This window comes from Malaya genurostris, chromosome 2 (assembly GCF_030247185.1).
Source record: "Malaya genurostris strain Urasoe2022 chromosome 2, Malgen_1.1, whole genome shotgun sequence".
NCBI classification, from domain to species: Eukaryota; Metazoa; Arthropoda; class Insecta; order Diptera; family Culicidae; genus Malaya; species Malaya genurostris.
Genome location: NC_080571.1, coordinates 322,284,527 through 322,303,395, shown reverse-complemented (window position 1 = coordinate 322,303,395; position 18,869 = coordinate 322,284,527).

The following is an 18,869-nucleotide window of genomic DNA, read 5'->3' as shown; positions in this document are numbered from 1 at the left end:
AGCCGTGAATGTTGCGGTGTCCTGTGATTCTCAATGCAACTGTAGGCCTAGGATGTCACCGGTGATCCGTCGTCCGAAACACTAACTGTACGATTCACGTAGAAATCACAGCTGTGTAGATTTATTCGTTCTTCCCGGTTCACCCACAACTAGTGTAATATAAGTCGCCAATTTGGAAACCACGCTTTACTTTGGCGTGTTCACACAAAATATTCACATGGACTTTTTTACATTAAAAAAAAACGCTTTTCCAAGGATCCCGACTTTTTTTTGTGCGTTTTCATAGGTTCTTTCCCGCTGTGCGCTGTGCGCTGTGAGTCTTTCCCGATTGTGAGAAATTCTGGCAGCCGGCAGAAGCCTGGCAAGATTCCGGCAGCTGTCAAAATTTTGCGGGTGAAAATTCTTCATTCTCTCGCTACGTCACGTCTTGCAAGATCGCTCTTCCTTCTTTTATCCTGTTCGACTTCATTTGATATTCGTCAATCCTGCATGTACATCCAACAATGAAAACGAGTCTTGAGACCAGGTAAATGTAATTAAAATACTGGTATATTGAGATAAGAAGCTTTGCAAATAATATTAAGTAGTGCAAAAGCTATGTTATTGCACTTCACTTATACTTTCAAGGAAAAAAATAAAATCAAAGGCGCTCAAAGTGAAGAACCGATTCAAAACGGTTCTGACAGTCTTGTATGGCAAAAATCCGGCAAAAACAGAACCGTTAATACCCGCTAGGCGAAATTCTGTGCCGGAAAAGGCTGTGGCATTGTTACTAGACTCTAGTCAGAATTCTGTCAGCATTCCGGCAAAACCTTCTGGCAGACACTGCAAGGCGTCTGGGGGGAAATCTGTCAGGCGCATGCAAGCGAGTTATTTCGGGGCATTCAGGCGAAATTAAGAAAAAAGCGTCGAAAAGTTTCGTTAAGAAGTGATTGAAATAAGTCAAAAAATATGATAAGTTGACTTTCTGGAACATGTGAAAACGAGTGTGACGTGTAGAAAACACGACAGCATGGGACGGGTATAGCGTGATGGGATAGTCGATGCCTATCACGCAGCCCACCTGGGTTCGATTCCCAACCCCGCACATAGGGTCAGAAAAATTTTCTGGTCCGAAGAGGTGAATGACCTTAAAGTGTTTAAAACCTCTATAATTGAAACCAAAAAAAAACACGACAGATTGATAGAGCTGCTATTTAAAATAAACTCTGCGTAACAAAAATATTTTTAGGAACGGCTACTGGAATTTTACTTAGCGTTTACAAAAAGCCAAAGTTACATTCGCCAAAAAAGGAATGCAAGTCGGTCTCAGCGCCATCAGATGACGTTTACTAGAAGCCGAGACCGAGCAGCTGGAAACCTCTAAGCAACTGAGGTCGAAAACAAAGAAACATGGGCATGAGTTCCAGTAAAACGTGCCTGGTTAGGAAACAGTATCGAATTCATTCAACGCTCTGTCAGACATCCGGTAAAAGTGAACCCATCGGAAAGTAGGAGTTTAAGAATATGAATGCAGCAAAACTGCACGAAATTTAATGACGAAGCCACATGAATCCTCCAGAAGAGATGGTACTCCATTCGCCTACCCATTTTTTTCTTCTCTCTCACCTTTTAAGAAAGAGCACTATTACTGCCATTTGATGCTTTGTGTCATCAACTAGTTATAGGATTATAGATTTAGTTTTAATTGTTAGTTTTGATTGTTAGTTCTAATTGTTAGTGTTAAGTCCGAATGTATCTATTGGATCATTGTAATCTGTTGATACTGATGAGGAGGTTTTATGCCTGCTGGAGAGAGATTGCTAAATTTCATCTCCATCGGGCTTTTCCCTGCTCCCAAATAAATAAATAAATAAAGAGATGTTCGGACTTGACAACAGGAGTTGAGTTTCTCAAGATAATGGTCCGAAGCACAAATCCACATTCGAAAGAAGGAAAATGATAAATTGGCCTCTTTGAACTAACTATTCCAATCTTCAGACGCAAACTCTATCGTCAATGCCAGAGCCTTCACGGAAGATAAATTGCAGGAAAGCTTGTTCACAATGTAAAGTTGCTATCTCGGTAAATTCGGATGGTTAGGTGATTCGCTAAAAAAAACCGTATTGCACTGTAAAGTATAATTGTTATGAAAATTTCATTCCAGATTTATAGTTACTAGAACAATTATGCAAAACACGCCGTTTTCTCACGTTAGATATCGCAATCTTTACATTTTGTAATGATGTATCAGCAAGCTGCATCACCTGATCGAAACATATCAATGTAATCAATTCGAAGCGATAATCGTGTGTAAACGGGCATGAATTCCCAGAACATTCAAGGGATAGTTACACTTTTTATGCCGGTGATTCCCATTTGAAGCCTCGGAACGACTAGTAATAAATAGTTTCTCGGAGTAAAATACCCAACATTAGAGCTGTATACCGAAAAGTTGAGTCGACTTTTGAATAAATTTCAAATTTTGATTAAAAAAATAACATTATCTAAAGATAAGTCACTCGTAGATATTTCCCAGTAATATGAAAAACTGGAAGTACTCCCTCCGTACAATACTCAAAATGAGTCATTCAAATTTACAACTAGGGACATATAAAACGGTATCATTGAAAACAAGAAAGTTATTGTATGAAATGATAGAGAACCTCCCAACAGCCGGTTATCCGGCGCAATAGAATTGCAATGTATTCTCGATAGCTGACTATCCAGAGCAATAAACACATGATAATATTTATCGAAAATGTGGGAATGCAGATGATTTTTGGAAGCTTAATTGGTTTTAATCAATAACGGAGTAGCAACACACGGGCGGTTACTAAAATTGTGTTATTTAACAAATTAATAAAGACTTGTTTACACATTTCTCACAAAAAACAAGTGCTGAAACACAACTTTGATAGCCAGTGCTATTCAATAGATTATCATCAGTTTAGCTAACATTTTACACATACAAAATATGTAGTTTGTATTCAAACTGGTGGTTTTTGCCCTTCTTACATTTGTTCACTAACCAAATATTAAGAGACTCGAAACCAAAGATAAACTCAAGATGGAATGGTCAATGTTTTTTCATGTACCATTCATATAGGACCCCTCGAAGCACTCGATTCACCGTCAGTCGCAGACAGAGATGCCAGATATTTTCATAGAAAATCTGTATTGCTTTGCGAAAAAATCTGTATTTATCTGTACTCACTAATAAAATGAATTTTCTACAATAAAATAATGCTAGAAGATGTTATTCCAATAGATTATGATTAAAGAATAAAAGATTTAATGAGCATTCATTCTTCATATCTCCGTAAGTCATTGCCGCGCTTACAGTTCATCGACGAAATTTAATAGTTTGAAAATTTTGACTTCATAAGTTCAGGTCATATAGCTCTCAGTCTGACAAAGTTTCATGATGCCATGAATTCCTTTTTTTTATTTAAAAGATATTTTATTCAGGCCTATTTGCGTACAAGCTTTACGTGGCCGATTTACCTGAGTTTTTAGATAATTTTTTTTTGTATTGGATCTCGTTGTCACCCTTTTTCTAGGGGGAGAGGAGCTTCCATTTTCCTCCTGCGAGGATTGAGGGGCAGTTTGTTCGTGGTTCGTCTCGTCCTCCATTGCCGTGGTATTGTTGTTGATTTCGTTGCTAGTTGCTGTAGATGCGCCTTGTTGTACATTGTTTGTAGTTGCTGGTTATTTGGATGGTAAGCTGTTAACTGCAGCTGGTGTACTTTGTTCTATAGGGGTTACGTTGGATGGTTTCGTTGAAGGGGATACTTCCCTGTTCTTGGTGACTGTCACAGGTGTACTGGGGTTGCTTGGGGTTGATGTGAAGGGAGCACCGTTGTCCTTTGGTATAGTTGTCTCCTTGTCCGGTTTATCACATGGCTTACCGTAGTGAACAGCTTTTTGGCAATATTGACATGTGGCCATCTGATTGTCATAGGTAACAAGTGATTTGCACGGTATTCTTGTATCCTGACCGAATGTCACATAAGAAGGTATAGGCCTCCTCAAGCACATGCGTAATAAACGTACGTCATTTAGAATACCGGGGAAAAAATTCTTCCACTTTTCTTTTTCGATAGAGAGAATCTCTCCGTATTGGGACATGGTATGGCGAATATAAGGATCGATGACGCTTGAGGGAAGATCATGCACACGCACTTCTATAGCACTATCTTCCATATATACTGGAATGTTGTACTTGATATCTTCAAGCTCCACATAGTGCACATTATTATTGTCTTTAGCGAATTGAATTGCATCCAACTCTTTATAGAACTGGATATAAACAACATTATTGGTCTTATTGCATTGAAGTAAATGCACACGTTTAATGTCAAGATGCATTTGCTCCTTAAGCAAACCTTCAAGTTCTCGTATCGAAGGTCGAATTTTGCACTGTCTGAAGTCAACAATAATTGTATTCTTTCGTACCGGCGGTAGCTTTTGTTCGTTTGGTTCACTCATTTTCGAGGTCTATTGTTCACTACACAATACTGTACTTGGTTTCTTCTGTCCCCAACGTAAGCGATTTTGTTTTATCGACTGACTTGGATGAGATGTAAACCCGAACTGATGACTTCCTTTAATATCAGTTCAAATTGATTTCAAGTTATATATATAGTCCGTTGATTGATAAATTTTTATCTCGTCATTGCAATCAAATACTAATAGATACATTTAGGAGTTTTTGTTGGTTTGTGCAGAAACTGTGACGCGAAAAAATAAAAAATATGTGCTTTTTGCACAAACCAACAAAACCCCTAAATGTTCACATTTTGCGACGGCCAGTATTAAGCCTGAGACGTCAGAAACAATATGGCACTTGTACAATATCATTTGAGGATTGCATAAATAGTGCTAACTTTACGTATGCTTAGCGGTATAGATTGATCTGCTAGGCGCGAGATGGCAGTGCAGTTCAAACTGCTTTGAGCATTGACAAGCCGAAGACGAAACGCGAAGAAATAGAAACTAATAGATAGCTCAGGCGAAATAGTTTAATTTTTTCTTTCTTACTTTTTGTGAAATCTGTATAGATCTGTATAAAATTTAGAAAATCTGTATAATATCTGTACTCTGTATTAAATCTGTATGCGTATTTAAAAATCTGTATAATACAGATAAATCTGTATAAATGGCATCTCTGAGTAGAACCGAAACAATAAACGTCCAGTCGCTTTATGCACCGTAACTATGATGATGTTTGTTTTCATATTAGTAACAAATCGTGTTCAAATATCGAACAATCTCGCAGCACTTTCCGCGGTTCTTTGTATTCGAATGTAGAAGTAATTTATTATATTCACCTAGCCTAATATTTAATTAGTATAAGACGGTTTAATTCACTTAAGAAGCAATCAGATCAAAAAATATTTTACGCAAAACTTGTAAACTTTTGTTTATTTTCTTTCAATATTGTAGCGCAACCTTGGTATTTTTGCGACGCTTTTCTATGTTTATCGAGGCTTTTTAACAAGGGACTACTAATAATGTACTATCACAGACTAACAGACATGACAGTATGAGTAAATTCTTATATAATTTTTCGTGATGCACTAGCTCCACCTATATTGTACTGCGCGAACTATTTACTATCTGTACACCCCTTGTGTTATGTAAAAGTTTTTTTACTAGTTGGTTTCCCCTTGTTTGTCAACACCGATCAGCTGCTTGCAGGGATGCCTGATTTCATCAAAATATTTGAAAATGAATCGTCACAATAAATTATTGGACTACGTTGATAATATATTTAACTTTTTCGCGGTGTTGGAAGGTAACCATTTATTTGACTCAACGTTGTTCATCTAGACTATTTTTTATTGTGTTGGTAGTTTTCACCCGAAATTAAGTGGCGGCAGACCAGAAGCAAGTAAATATTGTAACAAAACGGGTTCGATTTTGTCTTGCGTTGGAGGATGAGAAGTAGACACAATTATGTATACAGTTTTGGCAATATGTATTAAATCTGTATCCTGCATGAAATTCGCAAGGACGTATACAAATCAATACATTACAGGTAATTCTGTATGAATGGCAACTCTGTTGGTAAATGAAAAAAAATAAACACAGTATAGATGACAGACAGGATGTTTTTAATAGAGTAACGTGGCGCCATCATGACACATGTGAGTACTGTCCCAAATAAAGGAATATTCGAAATGACCGTTAAAATGATTGAAGAATCTAATTTGAGTGTCCTGTCTGTTAGTCTGTGGTACTATTACAGAGTTCATGGGCTTACGATTACTGAACAAGTTTTTTTTCAATGATTTATATGGGACTTCGTAATCTTGAGTTTATCTATATCAAAACCATCAAAGATTAATATCATGTTCACATTAGCGCTGATATCACTTGAAATACCGAGAATACCTTATGATCAAAAAAGAACCGGAATTTTCATTTTAAAATTCCCGCGCTCGTCCAATCGTTGGTACACATTACACATTCTGTCAAATTTTGACGCATATCGTACGATTAGTTTTTGTTTGGCGTCTATACAAAGAAGTTGGAAAATGTTCGTGTGGCGATTTTTATAATGGATGAAAATTTAGAACAACGTGCATGCATCAAATTTTGTATTGCAAATGGATTTAAGTGTTCCGAAACGTTGAAAATGTTAGAAAAGGCCTTTGGTAAATCGTGTCTAGCAAAAAAACAGGCATACGAGTGGTATAAACGCTTCAAAGGTGGTCGTACAAGCTTGGATCATGATGAGATCCCTGGCAGCCCAACAACATCTGTTACTGAAGAAAACATTGAATCGGTGAAGCAAATCGTGTTGCAAAATCGTTCTGTACCGATTAGAGAGATTGCTGTGTTGTTGGGCATCTCTTATGGATCAGCCGAACACATTTTAACTGATGTTTTGGGTTTGAAACGCGTCGCTTCTCGGCTGGTGCCAAAAAAGCTGAATTTCATTCAAAAACAGCGTCGTGTGTGCGTTGGTTGTGTCGCAGTTTTTGGCCAAAAACTCAACCAATATCATCAACCAAGCACCGTACTCTCCTGATATGGCCCCGTGTGACTTTTTCCTCTTCCCCAGACTCAAATTGTCATTAAGGAACGCGTTTTGAGACCATAGAGACCATAACAGAGAATTCGCTGCGTGAACTAAAGGCTATACTAAAGGCAGGAGGAGAGTACTTTGAAGGCGATAATAAAGAAATTTATTAAAAATTGAAATTTTGCGTTTTTTAATCAAATTCCGGTTCTTTCTTGATCATAAGGTATATGCAAATCGTGTCGAAGTGTTCACATATGATCGAAATGATATCGTTTGACAATCAAGTTGTCATATTGAATGTTTCCATTAGGAGTAAGATCAATAATATTGCTTTTCTCTCCTACAATTCAATCAATAATTGCAGTTTGGCATTAACTGGTAATCTTCTTCTTCTTAATTTTTCTTCTTTTCACCTCACTTGAGATGACGCCGAATTGATGGTACAGCAACTATGGCTATATTGGCAATTAATTTTCGTTTATAGTCCAATGGGCTTTATTTTCACTTGACTACAAGCGAAAATCTCGCGGTGTGGCTGCGTCGAATCGTCAAAGTGCGGCTGAAAATCCTTTCTTTCTTGCGAAATACTCGAATTTTCTCCGGACTAACACCGAGTTTCACCGGAAGTGTTACTGGTCATCGAACGCCAATATTCGTTAAAAAAATTCAAAATTATAATGATTTTTTATTGTCAATCTCAAAGTGACATTCATGAATGAGTGCGTTCAATACCATTATCCGTGTTGCTAGTCGCAACTTTTGATAATTCTACATGATATCGTTCGTGATATTCCGGATATCGTGCAGAAATGGTTATATGCGTTGATAATAAACATATATGGGATATTGAGTGATATGGCACATGATATCTTCGTATATCAAGTATAATCGCATATCACTTGATATCAGCGCGGATGTGTGAACATATTACGAGTATTTACGGTGGAAAAATCACACAGTCGGCTTAGAATCGATTTACTGTACCGAATGTTAATCCGCCATCGGAGACCATTTCCCACAGTTTCCGATTGTATTTAAAATTATGAACTTTCCTGAACCTTGTCATTTAATTGAAAAATAGGTGATTAGTCTATGGGAAAATCCACTGGACTCTGTCGATGACTTTACAATTTACCGCACGATGAACGTCCGGAGGCCGTATGTTAGTATCAGTTGAGATAATAGAGCGGATCTTCGAGTAAAACGAATTTTCCAATAACAAACGAGAAACAATCAATTTTGCACGCCTTGACTCTACCTGGATGTCTACATTTTCATACCGTCAACGATGTTTTGACTTTGTTTCCTCTAATGAATATATACAGATAACATGAATTTGATCACGCGAACTGAAACATGACTGATGAATTATTTTTTGCTGGTGTAATACAATTTGTTACGCACATTAACGAATGGCGATTTTCATCTAGAACTTAGTATTAATCGATTTTATACCCGCGAAACGTTTCGAACTTTTCATCTTGTTTCTTTTATCTCAACACAATAAATCACACATTTTCGCTTTATGGTAAAAAGAAATAATTTTTTCAAGTACTATAACAAAAACGTGATTAATCCACCTAGCAGTGAGATGATACCTTTTTTTATCAATCCGCATGTGTTTTTTGCATGAATATTCTTCGGTGTTTAAGTTTTCATTACATTATTTTAATGACCGTCGTTTTAAGCGACAGTTTGAGATTGTAATCACTCATTACTCTGTAATGTCGAAACTGCAAATACAATCGAATTTAAATCTAGAAGTGTGATAATCGATTAAACATGCCATGATATGTAGGTTCCACTTTAGAGTTAACGGTAATTTAAGGTACTTCCAGAGCCGGTATTCAGGAACCAGCATAACCCAAACCGATTCGTATGGCCATATGACGAATAAATTACAGTTTTGAGTACAACTTTGAAGCTTAATTGGATAAAATTCATTAATTTTTGTATGTATGTATAAAACTAATTAATTTTGTATATAAGTTTAATTCAATTTGAATTTTTGTTTCTGAAATTTGATTAGGATTTTTTGAGAAAACGATTGAGCTTTGAGAAACGATTTTATACTGGAACCGGAATTCTAAAATCGGTATGGCCGAAGTCAGATAAATTCACCTGAGTAGCTGTATAGTTTACATTTGTTTCAAAATATTTGAAAATCAGTGAAGACATCTTTGAGAAATCATAGCACGAATTAAATTTTTAGGTGCCTTCTGAATCGACAACTGAATACCACTAAAACTGAAAAAAGTTATTTTTTTTTATCGACTATCCAAATCTGCTAACACGATAAACCTGATTAATTTATGTGGAATAGACATTTTTATACAAATCACCCTGTATCCCCGAAACCGGAAGTTGGATCTGACTAAAGAGCAAGATGTTTTAAAGAATCTTGAAACTTTTCATTTGCATCTTAGATGATTCTTAGATTTCATTTGAATCTTAGATCGGTTCAGCCATCTACGAGAAGAATGAGTTACACAATTTTGATTTCATTTCATATATCATCCTGTAGTTCCGGAACCAGAGGTCGGAACCAAACATTATTCAGAAACTTTGTTTGGGAGCATACGAATTTTCGTATGAATCTGAATTTGTAGAAAAGAAATTTTCAGAGAAAATTGAGTGAAATTATTTGTCGCACACGCATTTGCTGATCTCGACGAACTGATTCGAATGGTATATGGATGTTATGTTCTTCCAGCATTTATTGCTGTAAGTAGTTTAAAACAATATAATTAAAAAAAAATCTGCCATCATCTGGTTTATATATGTCATATTCGAATGATTATGTTGCCAAAAACGAGCCGTGCTAAAATCGGTCCGAGACAAATTGTCATGAAGAAGGATGCTGTACACAGTCTTTTTGGTACTTAGAAACAATTGTATGTAACAGAATAAAAAATCGTGTTTTCCGTTGCTCCCAAGCATTGCTTTGTCATACAGCGCTCAAAACTCCTACTGCTGGAATAGGGGGAAAAGTCGTTTACACAAAAATTTCGATATCTCCGTTAAAAATGGACGGATTTCAACAATCTATGGCTTGTTGAATAGGTATTATCGTGCGGAATCTAAGTCTGAAAACATATTCTGTTTTCAAGGTCAATTGTGACAGATACTGTCAAAAAACTGAAAATTTTGACATAAAACTTCGTATAACTCAAAAAGTAAACATCCGATCTCAAAACCATTCAATAGCGTTTTGGGTGACGGGGAGACCTCTCATTTGCAACTAGTTTGATCAAAATCGGCCCAGCCATCTCTGAGATCTCGACCTCTTAGTTGACAACACACATACAGACACACACACATACACACACACAGACATTTGCTCAGTTCGTCGAGCTGAATCGATTGGTATATGTCATTCGGCCCTCCGGGCCTCGGAAAATTTTTCGAAAGTTTGAGCGAATTCTATACCTATTTTTTATATATATATATATATAAAAAAAGGTAAAAATCGATAGAGGATAATAATATAATTAATTTTAAGATATAATTCGATCCAAAAAAAGTAAAATTATAAAATACTGAAAAGTATATTACTTCATTTAAAAAATAAGTTTCGAGGAGGAAGTGTCAAAAATGTTTGAAGAATAAGAAAATTCTGATTGCAAGCTGATAAGAGAGTCTTCCGAAAATCATATATCAGTTATGTTTTTTGTGCCATTTACCATAGCTGAACCCTAAAGTTTCACAGTATTTAAAAAAAACTAACCGTCCGTAAGCTCAGTTTCAATTTAAAAAAAATAATCAGATTCCGTTTCAATCTATCGTGCGAAACAGAATAAAGAATTTAGTATATCAATTACAATCTAAAATAATTTATTCAGTAGTCCATAGTCCCGTCATACTGATCCTAAATTAGAAATAAATATTCAAGTCATATCCTAAATAATGAGGTAACTAAATTCCGGATAGTATTTTCGAATGATTTTCATCCCGACTGTGTATTTTGACAGCTTTCTTCAGAGACAGGACTCGAATTTTGCAAACCCCCAATCATTAAAATTGTTTTACCATTCTACCACTTCAACTATCCTGGGATGCGATTAAGCACATTTCAGAGTACATTTTGATTGAACAGAGCGTCGTACACTTACATTTCCCACGTTCAATTTAGATAAATTATTATTTTACTCGTATGTCTCAATATAACAAACAATATTTGATATATTTTCGTTCCATTCGTTCGCCCAATGAAGATATATGATAAAGTAAAATCTGTAATTCCTTCTATGAAATTTCCTGTTCGTACGTTACAATCATTCGAATACACAACTTACAAATGAAGGAAAATTTGCATCGATCAAAACTCTTGTTAAAAATAATTATCAACACAGGAATCGGTTTTCCCGGATTTCCTTGAAACATTAGGAGAAATAAGACCTGAGAGTTACAATGAAACAAAACAATGAAATCTCATTGGTAATTTTTAAGTAACACAATTTATAATTTTGAAACACGACTAAAGGTCAGATTTCCATTTAAAATTAATTTAAAAAAAGGTTCTGGCTTATATGCACATGGTTATTTCGTCTTTCTACACTAGAATCTATACTCGTCTATATTGTGTGTTGTTACGACGAAGCTCTTCTTACAGTGTTTCAAGTAGGTAATGGATTCTGTTCACAATAAAGCTTGCAGATGGTTACTTTACTTTAGGTGGTATAATGTTAGCACAAATGCGACTAACATAAAATTGAAAAAGCAGAAAATGACAATACTACAGAATGGATCAAAATGATTTCGTTATCACTTTAGTAATTAAATTCCGAGTGACGAACAAGACAACCGCAGTGAAATTCCCATATTGAAATTTTACCAGGTGGATAACGTGATTAAATGGCGACTACATTGTGTGAGTTACTTGTTTACAGAGTATATACAAGAGAGTTTTAGCAATTAGACTGATTTATTTTTTATAATTCCTTTGTCTGTATTCAATTTTTAACAAAATATTATGATTATTCAAGATCAGAGGTAGCAAATATGATTGGTTTTGAGTAATTTTATCGAAATAAATAACAACATACTTGATTCATATTTGGGTTATACCTCCCTTCTTGAATAAATTGAAGAATTAGGTCAATATTACAATAAGTAACAAATTATGCGAAACTTTCAATCTGATGCGAAATCAGATCACATTATTCGAGAGCTCCTCACTTACTAGCACATTACCTACCGGATGAAAAATTATGGCTAAGACCCGATTTAGCCAACTTAGACAAAACCATGCGCATCTCCTACGCATCGTAGATCTTCTGGTTAATAGATCCCTAGTTAAATACATACACCCCTAATAAAATTCGAATATTGTGGTGTAATGAACACTCCAACATCTGGTATTACATCCCAATTTTATGATATTTGCGGCATGACAAGAAAAGTTGAAAAAGCAACTCCCTTCCATTGCATGATCTTTTCTTTTTTTTAATTACTACCGGGTGAGGAATGCATCCAAGATGGTAATACTACTATCGAGAGTGAAATGAATTGGATAACTGGAACTCCATCTAAACACAAAATGAAAATTTCACGCTCCATACACAAAACTGAACATAAACCGAAACACATAATCGGGGTGTTTATATGGGATATAGTCCGAAGAATCAGAAATGAAAAAATTACAGGTCGCAGTGTAAATCCAAATACTTAGTTTCACGGCTGCTCGGCCATCCATGGAAGTTGTCCATCAATGTCAACTTCCCTCTCTGAGCAGCCTAGATAGCCGTGTAGTGTCGGTAGCGGTTTCCCAACTGGCTAAGAATAATGCTACGGTCCACCTGTACCGGTGGTATAAGTCCACCTAACAGGTAAGCCGTGTGGCATCCGGCGGAATTATTTTCTACCAAGAATTGATCCACTGGTTTCCTGTTCCATGTCGTAAAAGGCCACAAAAATAGGAACTCCTAAGTCAAGGTGTATTTCAGTGCCGAGGACTGAATGGCTGCATGAAGTTAAACAATGCAGTCGTGAACGGAATATCTTGGAACCTAGTCGCTGATGGTTTGTTAAGGAAACTTAATAACCTTGGATTTCCGACTTATGGTTTTGCCGACGATTATCATATATTGATGACCGGTATAAGCATTATCACTCTCTTTGATTTAATGCAGCAAGCCCTGCGATCTGTTGAACAATGGTGTTGTCAGGTTGGATTATCTGTAAATCCGGGCAAAACATCAATGGTGCTTTTCACTCATCGTAGGATAATCACAGGAGCTCGTCCGTTACAGTTCTTCGGTTCAGAGGTCACTGTGGTTGATCAAGTTAAATACGTCGCAGTTATTCTTGATTCAAAACTGAATTGGTCTGCTCACAATGACGTCAGGATTAAAAAAGCTTGCGAGGCTTTCGGCCAATGCAGACGAGCTTTTAGAAAGTCATCATTCATTGGATCTACACAACTATCGTTAGACCAATTTTAGCATACGGATGTCTTGTATGGTGGCAGAAAGGAGATGTTGCGACAGTTTAGTCAAAGTTAAATCATCTCCAAAGGATGGTCCTAATAGCGATGACAGGAACATTCACGACAACTCCTACTGCTGCTCTAGAGGCGCTACTGTGCATTAAACCACAACACGTGTTCCTAAAACAAGATAATGTGTGCATACCGTCTCAAGGTTACAGGGCTTTGGAACAGTAACCCATTAGATTATGCTACCAGCCACACTCGCTTGTGGTCTCGAATTGTTACGTGGGATGAGTATTTATTCGCTCCTAGTGACCTAACTCTCACATTCAGTTTTCCTTCCAAAACATTCAATGTGAGCTATCCTCTTCGTGAGGAATGGTTGTCTGGTTGTCTGGAACGACAACTTGATGAACACATAGTTTGTTATACGGACGGTTCTCTGTTGAATGGTCGTGCTGGTACTGGTGTCTACTGTCGTGAAATGAGGCTAGAGCAGTCTCATTCACTTGTTAAATACTGTACTGTGTTCGAAGCAGAAATCTACGCGATTCTGTGTGGTATACAATCGGCAATGATGAGTTGGCTAGAGCTAGTGCAACGAATGATTTCGTTGGTCCGGAACCAGCTTTACCACTTTCAACTAGTTGGATAAAGCACAAGATTCGTTCTTGGGCTGCATCCAAACATGCCAACAAAAGGATATTCTCTCGTTTCTCACCCAATGTGATAAGGAGCTATAGTCAGAAGGGTTCATTGTTCTTCTTGTAGTGAATAAATCCTTTCTGTATTCACCTTAAATAGGGTTTAGCAGATTGTTTGGCATCCTTTATGGGGTACCGAATTTACTTCTGCTCGTACATACTGCGAATCGTTCTGCATTCTTCCGGGAGTGCAGAATGGTGTCGCTTTTGTAAATTCTCCAAATCCTCTCGGTGGTTGGAGGTTTTATCAACTGTGCATCGTTCATCAGAAAGCATAGTAACAAACCTAAATAGGTTTTACAGCAGACTGTTCAGAATAAACTTCTGCTTCCACTAAATGTGATCCCCAGCATATTGTTCAGCATCCCTTAGGGGTGCAGAACTTACTTCTGCTTTTTTGTGTTTTTGTGTCGTCAATTTTCCCCATCCTAGTCCAAACCTTACCATTTCCATTCAATTCTTTCCCTCTCATATATCGGGAAAATGATGCTAAAAACAAATTGATGGCAAGGCACAAATCTCCAAGTATCAATGGGAACGTGCCATTTGAGCCAATTTGTTCTGATTCCTGATAGCTGGATTATGTAGATTATTACACACCAAATTTCTCTTTTGACGTTCAGTAATTATTTTTTTGGTTATGAATTGTAAAACATTATTTTCACTAGAAGAACTGTAAAATCGACCCAATTCACAGTCGTCTGTCAAAAAACTAACGGATTTCGGTAAATCCTATACAAATATTACGGAACAATCGTTTTTATTTTACTTTTAATTATAATGACAAACTTCAGTTAACATTACTGTCTTTTTCGGTGAGAATCATAATTCCTGTAATTTCCTGATGGTAAGCAAGTTTTTTATTGTTTATATTTTTTAATTTGTCATTATTGAATAGTAAGTTCTTAATCTCCTCGTAATAATCAATAAGTTACTTGTTGGACGAAAATATTTTGTTAGTAATTTTTTAATTTATGTGCTCCCTTCATTTCACGGGTTTCAGTGAAATTTACCGAAGAATAGTAATAGTTCACGATGCTCTTTTATTTACCGATTATTTGTAAACTTCTCCGAGTGTTGGCAATGAATGATGAACAAGTTAGTATAATTATGACAGAAAGATGTTCAGTTCAACTCTACATAAAAATCAATTGCTCAAATCGATACTTTGAAATGTTTGAAATTCATTCAAATACATGCAAAAAATTCACTTTTCTAATGGCGACCCGAACCAGTTTCGACTCCCAATGCTGTCGAATATATGGATTTTACAGCAGGTATATTGATAAAAATTCAATTGCACGATTGATTCATATGTAAATAGCAATTAGATATGCTTTTACATTTCAATGATCAAAGCGATTTGTTTTAAGATTGTATGTGCAAAATCTCTAAGAAGCAAGATTAGATTATTCTTCACTTAGATTTGATGTGTTTTTCCTTTGGATGTGATGTGTTTTGCTATTGAATCGAACTTGATGTGTTAAACACTTCATTTTCTAGTATGACTACAGCACATATGTATATATGTATGTGTGAAGCCACCATCAGTTCAAGGCATTACCAGTGTAGACTTACAGTAGATCCGAAGATGATTATCATATAGCTTTCATATAATTGCTGTTAAGAAGGCCAAACTGGATTTTGAGGGCCCGGCGCCTTCCAGCAAGAACATCCGGCCATATAATAAAGAATTTCGCTGTACCAACTTAAACTCGCCTGATGGTTTGTTTGTAAGAAGGGTGCGTCTTACTCATTACAGGCCTTCAGGGAGAAACAGAAAGCTTCCCCCACGTGACTCAGGTTGGCAATCCACTCCATCATCCAGTCATTTACTTGTAAGATATCCTGATGCACTCCCTGCTCCTCCCCGTTGTCGATATACTTGAGCATAATACACTGAAGTCTTTTTTTATGCGAGTTTACGTACCGCATAAAAAAATCCGCATAACTCTGAAAATTCGCATAAAAAACCGCATAACTCTGAAACTTCGCAAAAAAAATTCGCATAAAAAAGACCTCAGTGTATAATATAATATAATATAATATATTATATATATATATATATATATATATATATATATATATATATATATATATATATATATATATATATATATATATATATATATATATATATATATATATATATATATATATATATATATATAAATGCAGAGATCACTCTTTGTAATCGCATCACTTAAGAACGGATGGACGAATTTACATGAATCATTTTTGTTTGATTAGTTTTTACCCCCACCGGGTTCGTACATAAAAAAATTAGGAAAATTTGCAGAAAAGTGGGAAAAATCCATAAAGTTGTTTTGTATGGACAATGGAATTTTCCGTTGAAAAAGTCGTCAATGATTGCTAGATCTACGACTGATGTTTGGCACGCAACGAGTTGCATAAGTGTTTGGTCGTCGAAGAAAAGAATACTAGATCTAGAGTGACTATAGGCACTCTAACTAGATCGTAGAAAAAATCGTTTGGCGCGCAACGTTTTGTGTGGAGATTTCACATGCATACTTGATTCATGTTATTTGTCATTTCGAGTCACGTGCTTAATTGGATATTACAATTGGATTCAAGGGTGGGGAAGGCACACAAATTTGAAGGAAAAGTCAAGTTATTTGCACTTTTATATAATAGGTACTCTATTGTTCATGGAACCTAATGTTGAAGAATCTTCCATTTGGTGGAGAGGGGGTGGGGAAGGGGTGTGGATGTAGTTGTTAAAACCCCTAAACCCCCCCCCCCCCCTCTGCGTACGGGCCTGGTACCTGAACAATATCCACTATATTAGAGCCCTAAAGTACGCGTGACACTTTTTGGCAACTTGAATATACAGAACAAGTTCTGAGAAAACTTTCTCGCTGCTTAAAAACTTTACAAGGAACTGACCATTCAAGTATGAGTAATTCCTTAAAACGGACTGTTCAGAATGGTTTGTATGCTTTGTATGTATATGTTAAGTTTATCAATACAAAATTCTGGTTAGTGAGCTTTTTTAACCATTACCGAAAGCAAGAATCACATCTGCAAGAGAAAGCGTGGCACCTTATATCCATTATGTCGAAGCCATTAGAGAGAGATTCTTTATTGACTCAAATAATTGGATGACAATCTGTGCATTTGCTCAATTTTTTCTTAACAGGATAAGTAATCAGAAAAATAATTCACATTTTCACATTAATTTTTGGTGATATTGCTTTTTTGAGCTAAAGCGAATGTGTGTCGAATTCCGTTGATTGTAGGATAAGTAATCAGAAAAATAATGGAGATAAACGTTAACTACTTAGTCGTTTGACAATTCTGCTGTCCGAAAACATAAATTCGAACAAATAATTTTTGGGAGAGACGAAGTTCGACTTGTCAGCTAGTAATATTATATAATTCAATAAACATAACACTATATAATAGAATCAGCGATGCCAGATCTGCAGATTTGTTTGTAAATATGCAGATTTCGCACATAGTGCTGCAGACATTTTTTGATGTGCAGACTTTTGCAGACTTTTGAAAATCGAGTTTTTCGCAGACTTTCGTCAAAATTTACAAACTTTTGCTTTATAGAGTAATTGCTGCCAGCAAGAGACATACTTGCTGACTGCAGATTTCATTTCGGATATACAGACAACCCTGTTTGCAGACATTTGAAATTTTTACCTGCGGCATCTCTGAATAGAATACAATATAATCCAACACAGTATAACATAATATAATATAATATAACATAATATAAAGCAATACAGTATGATACAATATAATATCTCCTTTTTAATAATAATATTAATTATAATAATAGTAATAATAATAATAATAATAATAATAATAATAATAATTATAATAATAATAATAATAATAATAATATTAATAATAATAACAGCAATATATAATACAATGTAATATAATTCAATTCAATATATAACAAATAATGCAACACACAACAGAACCACATGTTGCAATATACTATGATAAATATTGCACTTTAGGATGGGCTTCAAACTACAAGCCATTTCGCACCCTCTCATTCTGCTACTAACGCAGAAGGCGATAGCACCCATTGACGCCGTTCTGTTGACCAAATGTAATCATAGGCGCTCGGGGAGGCATGAGATAGGAACTAGTGAGGACTTAGTTATCTCACAATTTGACGACCAGTATGACTACAGCTACTACAGTATGTGCTACACACTTGATTCGGTCAACCGTTTTCCAATTGAAATCTATATGGAAAACAATGTGGCAATCATATGAAAATCACTGTCAAAATTTTAGGAAGTGTAACCAACAGAATGCATGTTGTTCTACCATATTTCTTCCAACCGAGGCTTCCGAGTGTATTAACATTTTTAAAACTGATGTGATAACCTAGTTCGCTTGACTGTATTCTCCTTGATTATTATGTATGTGGCGTAATTGAACGGGCGACCAATGAACATCCCCAGAACACCATTCAGCCTGTTTTCGTCGCCAACAAGAATTTTCCTCAGCCATTTAGGGGTTTGGGTTCCGCAGGGTACCAGTTTGTGCTAATAGCACATGACTATACATTAACTTTATGTATGTTTAGCAGTTTATATTGAACCGTTAGGTAGCGTTAGCAGCTCAACATAAACTGCTAATGCTAATGAATTTCAAAATCATTTTGTGCTCAAATGTTGTGCGCACCCTGTAGAAATGTGATAAAGGGTAACTGTACCTATAGCCATCTCAT